This window comes from Onychomys torridus, chromosome 4, assembly GCF_903995425.1.
Source record: "Onychomys torridus chromosome 4, mOncTor1.1, whole genome shotgun sequence".
NCBI classification, from domain to species: domain Eukaryota; kingdom Metazoa; phylum Chordata; class Mammalia; order Rodentia; family Cricetidae; genus Onychomys; species Onychomys torridus.
Window position 1 is genome coordinate 110,207,158 of NC_050446.1, and position 12,233 is coordinate 110,219,390.

General features: G+C 40.8%; 1 protein-coding gene across 12 annotated transcripts in view; it reads left to right on the top strand.

Annotated features, from left to right (window-relative positions):
* The window catches only part of Plcb4 (phospholipase C beta 4), a 378,383-nt gene that overhangs the window by 64,160 nt on the left and 301,990 nt on the right, over positions 1–12,233 (top strand). The window lies entirely within an intron of this gene.

A 12,233-nucleotide genomic window follows, 5' to 3' on the forward strand; every position in this document is an offset into this window, starting at 1 on the left:
CTGTTGGAGGTATGGTATGCTGACTCATGACTGTAATCTCAGCATTTAGGAGGTAGAGACAGGAGGATCATGAGTTCAAGGTCATGCTTGGATATATACCTAGTATAGGGCCAGCCTGGGCCACAGGAGAACCTGTCTTATAAAGCAAAACAAAATACTAATCTCTTTTTTTTTTTTAAAAGACGTGGACATACAGAAATCATCATTCTAGTATATTTTAGAAGAAAACACAGATTAATTTTGTATATGCTTTATAAGACAGAAAAAAGGATATTGATTTGTTCGGTGGAAGCATTTAAAAATCAAATGTATCTAAGGAAAGAGTGGTTTTTATTTGTCTTCCTATTGGCCCATGTTTAGAGACTAAAGCATTCACACACCACTACCTCTAATACTTTACTCTTGAGACCACTTCTTGTAATGAGCTGTCAATTGTTGTGCATCTGAGTATAGTTAAAAGGACTATTTGGCTTGCAGTTTAAAAGCCAACATGAATTGGCAGGAATTGAAATATAAATGAGGTTCAATGAGGAAGCATGCCCTTCCCCTGTCAATGAAGTATCTTATCTCTGAAATATTTTACTACCTGTTTAAAAATAAGAAACACAAGAGAACTCCATGCCCATCCATAGAGATATTTACACTCCCATGCTGCATCGTTCGCTATAACAAAGAATTGGAATCAAAGTAGTTGTCCATCAACAGATGAGTGGATAATGAAAAAAAATATATATAAGGGAATACTACACAGATCTAAGTAATAATGAAGTTTAAAAAAATTGTAGGAAAATGTTTGGACTTAGAATGTATAATATTAAGTGAGCATATGTGTAAAATGTAATATGATGCTCTACAGCTTCCATTTTGAATGCCTATTCTAACTATATAGAAGTTTGTTGATTGGTACTGACCCAAAGTCTACCAGTTTAATTTTGGTGTGTGATGGTTTTATTATTTGCAAGTTTTCAAATAGTAAAGTTTATAAGATTTAATTTTAAAAATTAAGAAACAATAAAAATATAGTAGTATAATTGAGCATATGGCTATATAGCTTTTATGTTCTTATAATATGGATTGGAAAAACCTTATAAGCAAGAATTAGGGACAAGTATTTCTTTATTAAACATAGAAAGGATTAGTCATGACACCTTGGAGTGATCACAAGGATGAAGTGGGCAGCTAACTTAAAAGTGCTTTGCCTTTATAGGGGACTTAGCAAAGCTGCAATGTACCAAAAATGTATATTTATCATTACCTGTTTATCACTAGATTATTAACAGGCTACTAGTTTTAAAAATGAGTGGTGTGTGTGTGTGTATGTGTGTGTGTGTGTGTGTGTGTGTGTGTGTGTGTGTGTGTGTCTGTCTGTCTGTGTGGGTCAGAGGCCATGGCACACATGGAGGTAAGAGAATGATTTATAGAAGTCATTTTTCTCCTTATTACTATGTGGGTCCTGGAGCTTAGATCTCAGGCTTGGCAACAGGCTCCTGCACTTACTACTGAGTCCATAATGTATAACTATTAAAATACTTTACTACTGCTTATTACTGTGGTACAAATGTATAGTAGTCCATGTTTCCACGGTGAAGATCCTTGCTTTGAAGGTGCCTCTTACAAATAATCACTTTAAGAAACCTGTGAGTTGCTGGGCGTGGTGGTACAAGCCTTTATTCCCAGCACTTAGGAGGTAGAGGGAGGAGAATCTCTAAGTTAGAGGCCAGCCTGGTCTACATAGTGAGTTTCAGGACAGCTAAGACTTCAAAGAGAGACCCTGACTCAAAAAGAAAACAAGAACAACAACAAAAACAAAACAAAACAAATCCCTAAAGAAACCAATGAGACTATTGATATTTTAATACAGGAAACAAAATCACCGTTTATTAGTAAACAGAAAAGTAATGCCTGGCTGTTTGACAGGGAAAAAAATATAGACAAACAAAAGTAAAGATTTAAGGTTTATTTAGTTCCATCCTTTTTTTCTAAAAGGCAGTCAACTATCAGCAATTGCAAGCATTTCTCCAGCTTTTTCCTCTACACTTTTACAAAAACAGGTAGATGCTGATAGGAAGATTTGAGTTTTCCTGTAAATTACCCTATTTAATTCAAATAATGGACATAAAGCTTTGTGACATCACAGCTTACAATTTGAGAATAAATGTGGCTGTCATATTGTACACATATTGTGATGTGAGGTGGAGTTGGCAAACTTTTTCTTAAAAAGCCAGAAAGGGAGTACTTTTGCTGTTGTGGCTGTATTAATTTCATTTCAGCTGTTCATTGTTCTGGCCCCGAGTAGCCCTAAGCAACACTTGGATGAGTAGGGATGACTGCATCCAGCAAATGTCTGTTTCTGAGCAACAAATTTGATTCCATATAGGTCATGAATTCTTCTTCTTCTTTGGATTTTTTTCAGCCACTTAAATGTGTGAAAGTCATTCTTTGCTTGTGTGCTCTATGAATGCTAAAGTCAGCCCCCATGATTTGCTTCTTGAGTGATGGTTTTCCTGCCTTTAAAAATTAAAAATCACTTATAAAATTAAATCATAGTTTTAAAAGAAATACTTGAGGAATCCTAACACAACTTTCAGAGCGGGATGAGTGATGTCAGACAAATCAACAAAGAAAAGAATGAAGGGAAATGTTAAAGAGGCAGAAGAAAAAGGTCTGGTGCCTAGGCAGATGGCTTGGAGTGAGCCCTCACCACCACTCCCCATATAATGACTGGGATATCCCCGATCCTTTTTGATATTGGTTGTGTGTGGAGATTCTGTCTGCACATACCATTTCCTTATGCAGATTTTGCTCTACATTACTAGTTGACAAGTGATACATCTGCAATCGATGACTGAAGAACACCTGATTTTTTTTAAGATTTACTAATTATAAGATGCTTATATTAAAAGAATATAAGCATTGACTGTTATCCAGAAAGTACATTTTAAACCTTCTAAATGCTTTATAAGAAACAGGAGTTATAATGTAGTAATAATAATGTTAAGCCCAGCCTGCTGGCTGTCTTCAAGGGTATCTGAAAGCCTGCTTCCTCCTGGCTCCAGCCACTCCTCCCCAGGTGTGTCTCTTGATGGCACTTTAGCTTTCAGAGCAGGGAGGACACAGTGGTGCCATTCTGCTGCCTTCTGGATTGTTCTCTGCCTCTAACACAATGGGAGTGAAAGTATAGGACACCAGCTGAAACATCTTTGACTGCCACCTTCTACTCAGCCACAGAGTGCCCCACAAGACAGAGAGGGAGGAGCAAGGCATCTGGGCATCTTGTTAAGGACTGTGCTCTGAGCCTGTGCTTTGTGTGTGAGTGGTGAGGGTGTGTGTGGTGAGAAGCAAGAAAGGATGCATTGGGCTTTTTGAACTACTTGTTCCAGATTTCATTTTGGTTACTTGATATGAAGAGCAAAATAGTGTTTTCCTAGTTCATTTTTCATTTTGTAGAAGTTGGCAGCTGAAGAATGAAAAATATTCTTATTAGATAGCCAAAATAGGTGTTACATATATTACAAAATAAGAAGTATTTATATTTATTTAAATATAAGTATGTATTCAACATATGTATTTACATATATAAATATATACTACAGCTACATTAATATACATATATACACATATATTTATTTATACACAAACACACAATTAAAAGAGATAGTTATTCACTATCCAGCCACAGACACTAGTGTGGTGTTTTCAGAATATCCTCCATGCCCTGTGTCTGTTTCCCGCATGTATGCAGGATGCTTTAGCCAGTCCACTGTTTCCCGGGCCACACTTGTGACAGTGCTCTGTGTGCCTGGGCACAGTGTGAGTGGCTGGGCACATAGCAGTGAACAGAGCAGCCTCTCCTTTCCTAAGGTTACTGTTCAGGCAGGAGGTAGACAGTGGCTTCTGTGTCACTATGTGTGACGGTGATGAATTCTGTGAAGAATTGTAGAAGTGAAGGGGACAGGGACAGCCTGATTTGAAGTTGAAGATCAGATGGATTGTATTGAGTGTCCACACTTACAAAGCTTGGTTTTTAAATTAAACAGCAACAAACAACAGCAGAATTTTTTTTTTTTTACATTGTCAGTACTCTTTCATAGCACTGGGGATGGTAGACAGAGCTTATAACCTACCACTGAACCATGTCTTTCACCCTCATGAAGTTGTCTGGCTTTGAACTGTCTCTGGAGCCAGGCTTCCCTATAGGTTGTGATGCTCTGATACCTCAGTCTCTGGGTAGCTGGGACCACGGGTTTGCAGCATGAGACCCTGGCACACTTTCCACATTATTAAATAAGAGTTCTAAACAAGCACCACTGTGAATGGATTGCTCTATTTTATATGAACAAAAAGACTTGTTTAACTAGATGTTTTTGTTTCTAATTCCAATTACAAGCAAGGCTGTGATGTCACTCACTGACTGTATCCATGTTTGTATATCCTTAGGATACATTCCTAGGAGCAGAATTCTTAGACACAGATTTTCATATGTGCCTGGAAGTTTGAAATATCTGACTTCTGACTACTTCATAACTCAGTTCATTTCCCTTCTCTCATTCCCTGTCCTCTCCCTCCAAGCCAAAGCAGGTAATATTTTCCAGGTTTAACGAACTCCACCATGACACCAGGCTGCTTCAGTGTGGTTTCATTTTGTTTCTGAAGGCAAGAGGGCTAACACACTTAGAATTGCATCACTGTGCAAGCTCAGGAGGCCCTGTTGTTGCTCACAAAGTTGGTAAGAGACAAAGACAAAAAGATATTAAGCCTAGCAAACCGGCATCCCTGGGAACGCTAGAGGTTCAGAGCGAGTCTCAACATGCCACTTCATTTGCTTTATCTATTTTTTCTCCTTTAGCGATCTGGAAAAAAAAATTCCAAGAATATTAAATTGAATTACAAAAGAAGCATTCATTCTTGCAAGAAAACCAGTTTGCTCTTTTAAGCTTGTGTTATGATAGAATTTTCAATTCTTGCAAATGAAATAAAATTACTGTTTGAAAATTTTGTCTGCTGTTATATTTGTCTGGTATTCTTTCAGATAACATCTGAAAAAATATATTAATATTGTTATGTATTACATAGCTTCTCTAATCTGCCAAATATGTTTCTTCATTTGAAAGCTAGCCAGGGTCTTCCCTGATGTAATAGTCAGTCTTGGCCCTTAAATTGACACAGTCCAGAATTATCTGAGGGAGTGAGCCTGGGGAGTGCCTCGATTGGATTTGTTTGTATGCATATCTGTGGGGCATTTTCTTGGTTGCTAATTCATATAGGAGAATCCAGCCCACTGTGGGCAGTACCACCCCTAGACAGGTGGACAAGCCAGTGATCAGTAATCCTCTGTGTTTCTGCTTCAGGTTCTTGCCTTGAGTTCCTACTCTGGCTTCTCTCAATAATGGACTGTCATCTTGTAAGATGACCATCTGGATGACAGTCTTTGTTTCCAATTTGCCTTTGGTGTTTATCACAGCAACAGAAATCAAGCTAGAACATCAGAGCTGGTGTTATCTGTACCAGGACATGAGTGATGGGAAGGGGTTAGCATACACATTTGGGGAGTGTTCTAGGCAGAGGAAAGTGCAGGAAGGAAATGAGGTTGGGAAGCTGGATGACAGTCAGAAGGCTAGGGTGGCTGAGGCACAGTAGGAACAAAATGTGGAGCTTCACAGTTTAACAGGATGGCCAGAAAGGTGTAAGAGCTCTCTACCGCTCCTCAGAAGTGATGGAAAAGTCAAAGGCTTTGTTAATGTGGTGCTTCTCAGACTCTTAGGTGTATGAGATGCACCCCACTGTCTTGCTGAAATACAGATCCTACACTGGTGTATCCAGAATGTGTCTAGAGACTGTTTATGCTAGACTTTTTAGGACTGTTGATGCTCCTGATGTGAATGAGGACCACACTTTGAGTGGCAAAGTGTTCCGAGATGGGGGCATAAGGTATGCTATTACCCTATGCATTCAGAGAGCCAGGGCTCTAGGTTGGTAGCAGCATAACCCAATGACTGGCAGCTGGGGTTGGGAAGCATTTCTCCAGATGTGCTTTATGCACGTGGGGCTCTATGCTGCACATTATAAGAGTACCACCCATAGCAGGGGTCATAGGTGGGAAATTCTTCCCTGGTTTGTGTCTTACTCAAGCTTTTTGCTGCAGATTATGTTTATAATTAGAAGAAAAAGAAAAAAAAAACCCAAGTACATCTTTTTTTTTTTTATTGTTTCATAGCCTGTTTCCCATTGAGAGTTCTCTCTGAGCCTCACTTGTTTCTCTTGGTCTTTTTTTTTCAAAGTCTTTGATTGTGTTGTAGACATTGTAGGTCCTCTGGTTGTATGAAACTCTTGGCATCTCCTTTATTGTGATAAAGGTACACATCATTTCTTCCACCTTAGCTTTTTTATTACTGTTATTTGCATGTGTCTCATGCTTGTGTGCATGTGTATGCATGGATGTTGGATACTTTTAAGAAAACTGTTGAGTAGCACTGAATCCATTCAGGTTATTGGGTTTCCATCACCACCATTGATTTATGGAACTTTCTCATTAAAAAACAAAAAACAAAAACAGTATCTATTGAATAATATCTTTCCTATTTCCATCCTTGCTCTTGGCAATATTTTGTTTTTCTTCCTCCATGAATTGACTCCTTGGGGTTGTCTTTTTGTGACTGAAGTAGTTCACTTACCTGTGCCTTTAAGGTTTGTCCATGTTGTTAGCATGTGCTAGGATTTTCTTCCTTTTAAAGAATGGATGCTATTTCATTGCACATACAGACCACATTTTGTTTATCCATTCACATGATGGACACTGAGATGTTTTTATGTATTGGCTGTTGCTGTGAACATGGATGTGTGATGATGCTGTTATGCACACAGACATGCAAATGTATTCCTTTACGCCCTGCACTGGTGCTGATGGTTTTAATGACCATATTCAACTCTCTTCATTTGTATGTTTCTCTGCCATCCGTTCTATACACAAATGGGCTGAGAAGTCACTCCTCTCCTTCCCATGGGCAGGAGTTGGTATATCAGACCCCAGCCCCTTGCCTCTGGATGTATGGAGGAGTTTGCCACCATCTTCCAGGTTCCCTAGTGGGATCAGACACCATTTCCCAGAGTCTCAACTTGTGACTATGGCAGTCTGTATTGCCTTGTTTTCCTGTTTCACCTCTCTGCTCTCCTCCTGGCATTTCCTGGGATCACTTTCTAAATGAACTGTCCCTTCCGAAATCTTCAAGTAGTGTTTGGCTCAGGAGAAGCTAGACTAAATGAGGCGAGTGGTTTGCCGAATCCTCACCTGTACTTACACACACTCACACTCTGTAGCTGGAGAACAGTGGAAATCTGGGTGACCATGGTGGAGTCTTACTGTGTCCTGTGTCCGCCCTTCATTCTCACCCTGTTCAGCTGCAGGTTCAAGACAGTTAGTTAAACCTGTTCACAACAGCACTTAAATGCTGTAACACCTCCTTTCCTTCCTTCTTCCCTCCCTCCCTTCCCTTCCTCCCTCCTCTCTCTCTCTCTCTCTCTCTCTCTCTCTCTCTCTCTCTCTCTCCCTCTTCTCTCTCTCTCTCTCCTCTCTCCTCTCTCTCTCTCTCTCTCTCTCTCTCTCTTTCTTGAGAAGTAATAGTTTCCTTGTTTATAGGACAATCGTGTTTCATACATAGATGTGAGGTTTGGACTTTCGCTACCATGTGTGACCTCAGGGGCTCTTCTTGGTTGTATCGAGCTTGCTGTTCTTATCTCTCTTTGTTGTATTCTTTATGCATTGTATTTTCAACATGAGATTATGTTTTTAGTGGTGGTGAGCTTAGAAAGAGATGAGTTTCTTGAACTCATGTAGCCACCCAGTTGGAAGATGTATTACAGCCTGTGCCATCCATCACAGCTCTTCTTCATTGTCTCTGAGGAAGTGTGGCTTCTAGTGGAGTGTGAACGTTCGTTGATCTTGGAGGGCTTTTAGTGCAGTGCTCGGGTTGGGCATCTACAAGCCAACTAGATTTAAGTGTTACTGCAAACCACAAGTCCTGGGCTTGTGATTTCAAAGGGAAAACGTGCATGTCTCTGAGGATTGCAACTCATCCACACTCCCTAGACCAGAAGGAAATGTGTAGCCTTTAGATTCATGCGGACTCTGGAATGCTTCTTGCTTCTTCCTCCTCTGAGTTTGGAAGGTCAGTTGCTTTCATGGGTGCATCATCTAGTTGGCTTGAAGCAAATTAGTAACTGTTAACCCAGGGAGGAGTTTCAGCTACAGAAGGACTGACAGCCAGCGCAGGGAAGTCACAGCAGATACTTTCTGTGTTCGGATTGCTTTATCACAATATACATGGATCATGCCTACATGTGATGGCGTAGTTCTCTGCCTTAGGAGCAAACTTACCTGATCTTGTATATTAGAAGTTAGAAATATTTGTAGACTTCACAAAAAGACAGCTATTTGGGGAGAAGGGAGAAATTTTTTTTCTCAGGATAAATAATAAAATATGAAAATTATGTGAAGCCCAAGCAAGAAAAACGTGTCAGTGCATCTCTAACTAAGAGCATTCATTATGTTCATCAAAATGTAGGCGGGCTGGTTTGAAATGAGAAAATAAAGCACCTCTCCATGAAAGGGATTCTTAGGAAGGCAGTTCACTATCTCCAAGCCTCTTCCCTTCAACTGTGTGCCTTCTGGCTGGTTCATGGCAGCATGAAATTACATTAAATTAGAAGACACTTTGGGGTGACATTAATAGCTTGTCATGATGATTTTTTCATGGTTCAAGGAGCTGTGACTGATTTCTATTCCGGGTCTGAGATGTTGTTGGAGACCCCTGAGCAGAAGCATAGCTTTCTGTCTAGCTGTTGCTTTTATCTCCCTCTACTGACCTTGCAGTTGACTTGCTGATAACCTGTCTTTCACTTACCTCCTCTTTCTTTCCTTCCTTTTATCCTGTCAAATTAGATTCTAAGCCAGAGGTCGGGTCAGCCATCCTCCTGGATGTTGAACTCTTGGTTCTGGTTCTGGTCTTCTCTTGGGCCCCTGCTAATGGGATACAGAATCTTTGTGACCCGTAGCTGCTTCACCTGTCAAATAGAAAAACGAGGCCACCCCCTCCAGTGCTGTGAGCACTTAAGGGCACAGCCACTGGGTTAGAGTTCATGGTGTGTGTACCACCTCCACCACTTCCTGTTGGTAGCATTTATTACAGCTAGTATTGTGTCAACTTGAAGCAAGCTAGAGTTTGGGAAGCTAGTTTGGGAAGAGGGCCCCTCAGTTGAAAAAAAATGTCCCCATCAGATTTAACTATGGGCAATTTTTGATTGATAATTGCTATGGGAGGGCCCAGCTCACTGTGGGCAGTGCCACCCCTGTGCAAACTGTCCTGGATGCTCTAAGAAAATAGGCTGATCTATCAAGCTAGTACCCAGCGTTCTTCCACGGCTTCTGCTTTGGTTCCTGTTTCGGGTGCCTAACTTGAGATCTGGCCCCGACTTCTCTTAGTGATGGATTATGACCTGAAAATGCAAGTGAGATAAACCCTTTTCTCCTTGGGTTGCATTTGGTCATGGTGTTTTATCACAGCAAGGGAAACCTAAGACAGGATCTTTGGTCCCCCATTTAACCTCACTGGGCCTCTGTTTTCTCATCTTTGAAATTAAGTCCATCATTATGCCTAAAAGCTGTTTGGAAGATAAATGAAGTAATATGTATAAATTGCTCAGAAAAGTGCCTGATACATACTAAGGCTCAATCAATAATAACACTGCTGTTATCCATCAGTAAAGATGAATCATTATAAATATTTTTGTTATCTTCCTTTGCCCACGTTTACAAAGCTCACATTCTTGTGTTTAACTTTGGGGGTTCATATATCCCATGCATTGGCCCTGCTTGGGGGAAAGAGGTGCTCTTTATTCTTATGATTTAGTGTATGGGAAGCCCACAGAACCCATGTTGAGTGTTACGAGGTTTGGGGCCTGGGCCTACTCTACCTGGTGGTGAGGTCTCAGCAGCTCCTTTCCTCCCCTTCTCTTGGCCATCTGTCTGTGGAATGAGAGGCTTGTTTCAGATTTGAATAGATGCTGCTGACTGCTGGAATCTACGTAACTTTTCCTTTCACTTCTTTCTTTCTTAAATTTAAAAATTACATTTAGTTTGTGTGTGTGTGTGTGTGTGTGCGCGCATGCGCGCGCTCACATCCTTGCACCTACTATGGTCTGTGCGTGGAGGCCAGAGTCATTTCTCGTCTTCTAGCACATGTGTCCTGGGGATCAGGCTTAGAGGCAGTGTCTTTACCCGCCGAACGAACCATCTCTTTGAGCCTTTCTCTTTCTTTTTTAAAATTGACAAGGTTCCTGCTGTGTAGCCCAGGCTGGTCTTGAATTTGCCTGTGCTTAGCTTCTCAAATACGGTAACTGTCGGTGTGTTCTCTCACGCCTGGTTTAAATAGCAAAGCAAATCAGAACCAAACGGGTAGCCATTATTTGGAAATATGATTATTAAAATCCAACATAAACTTGTGCCATGATAACATGTACATTTTGGTAACAAATGAAATTATGTTACTTTCTTATAATGCCAGTTATCTGAAATAATTCTAACATAGAATGAAAATAGCTGAAATTTCCATGAAAAAGTAAGTTACAGATGATTCAAAATACTGCCCTGGCTGTTGATTTATACTCACAGCTAGATGATGTCCTCCCCTTGACATAAGTAGTGAAGACAGCCATGCAAATATTTTCCCCACCCAGGCTGTACCACTTTGACCTTATTCATAAACCTTTCTGGTGGCCTATGGAACTCAGGCAGGTAGCCTGTGGACTAGGTGGCTGCTATGAATTTTTTCTCCTTTGCTTATTATACAGTTACTGGATTATGTAACACTCCGAAAATACTAAAAGCTTTCCAAGTGAAGAAAAGATGCAAAAATTCTTTTATAATTGGTAGAACAGCTGGTGTCATTGGCCCTGAGAATAAGCATGGTGTTGGTGTGGCTGCAGAGTTGTTTCTCTCTAGGGTATTTTACCCATGTACTTTCTCCACGAGGCATGTTGCAGTCTCCTGGCACATAAAGACACTGGAAAGACCTTGAACACTAGTCTTGTTGGCCATTTTAAATATCCAAAGCAGAAAACAAATACAAAGGTACAACATTGTGAAGAAGTTGGCTCTAACAGACTGACAAAGCACCGTCGCCTATGGTGAGCCAGGCACATGCTCCACAGCAAATACAAGAGTGCCATATCGTCTTCCAGTTGGAAGTGAATTTAACAGGGAGGTGAGTTCTCCTCAGCCTCTGGAGTGCTGAGGTTATAGTATTAACGGCCTATACCAACTATGTGCCTGTTTTCCTATTTGTAAAATGAACATGTTAGGATACATGAGTCATAGCATTTTTTAAAATTTATTTATTTTTTATTTTTTTCTGGAGCTGAGGACCGAACCCAGGGTCTTGTGCTTGCTAGGCAAGCAATCTACCACTGAGCTAAATCTCCAACCCCCATAGCATATTTTTAACAAAAAGTTAAAGTACCTTGTATTTGTGTGAAATCCTGAGCTCCAAGGCAGTTTTCAGCTGCCCACCTCACCATACCTTCTGCCCTTAGCATTTTTACCAGGAATACACAGAAAGCCATTGAGCCCTATTTCCAAAGTCACATTCCTCCCTCTCTAGGCTACCCTGGATTCATTGAGTCTGCACAGACGCTTCCTGTACTGCCCCACAAGGCCTTCTGGTAGCTCTGAGGCTTTGGGCTTCTTTCTGAATATTGGTTGACCCAAGCGAAATTTCCAAACTCACCATTGTTTTAAACACATCCCATTGACCTAGGGGCTCATCCTAGGCTTCATTCACCATGGTGTAGGTGTCCTTCACCGATGAGAATGCAAGTAAGACTCTCAGGCAGTGATTCTCCAGTGGGGCCAGTTTTGCTCCCAGAGTTTTGTGGCATCCATGAACATTTTTGACTATATGAGGGTACTACTGTGTCGTACTGTACTGACTGTAAAACAAACAAACCAACCCAAAGTAAGACAAGTTGCTGCCTTTGTCCAGGTACAGACTCAGGATGCCGTTGAACATCCTACATGCTCAGGATAATCTTGTGCACGTCTGTCAGTAGCATTGGGAAGCCCAACCCTGGGGGAAGAACTGCATTTCTTCTCCTTCGTCCTGCTACCCTGTAGGGTCTCACAGCCCTGACCTCTGGCCTGCCTTCTCTCTTCCTGATTTCAGCTTCTTGATGTCACAGTTTTG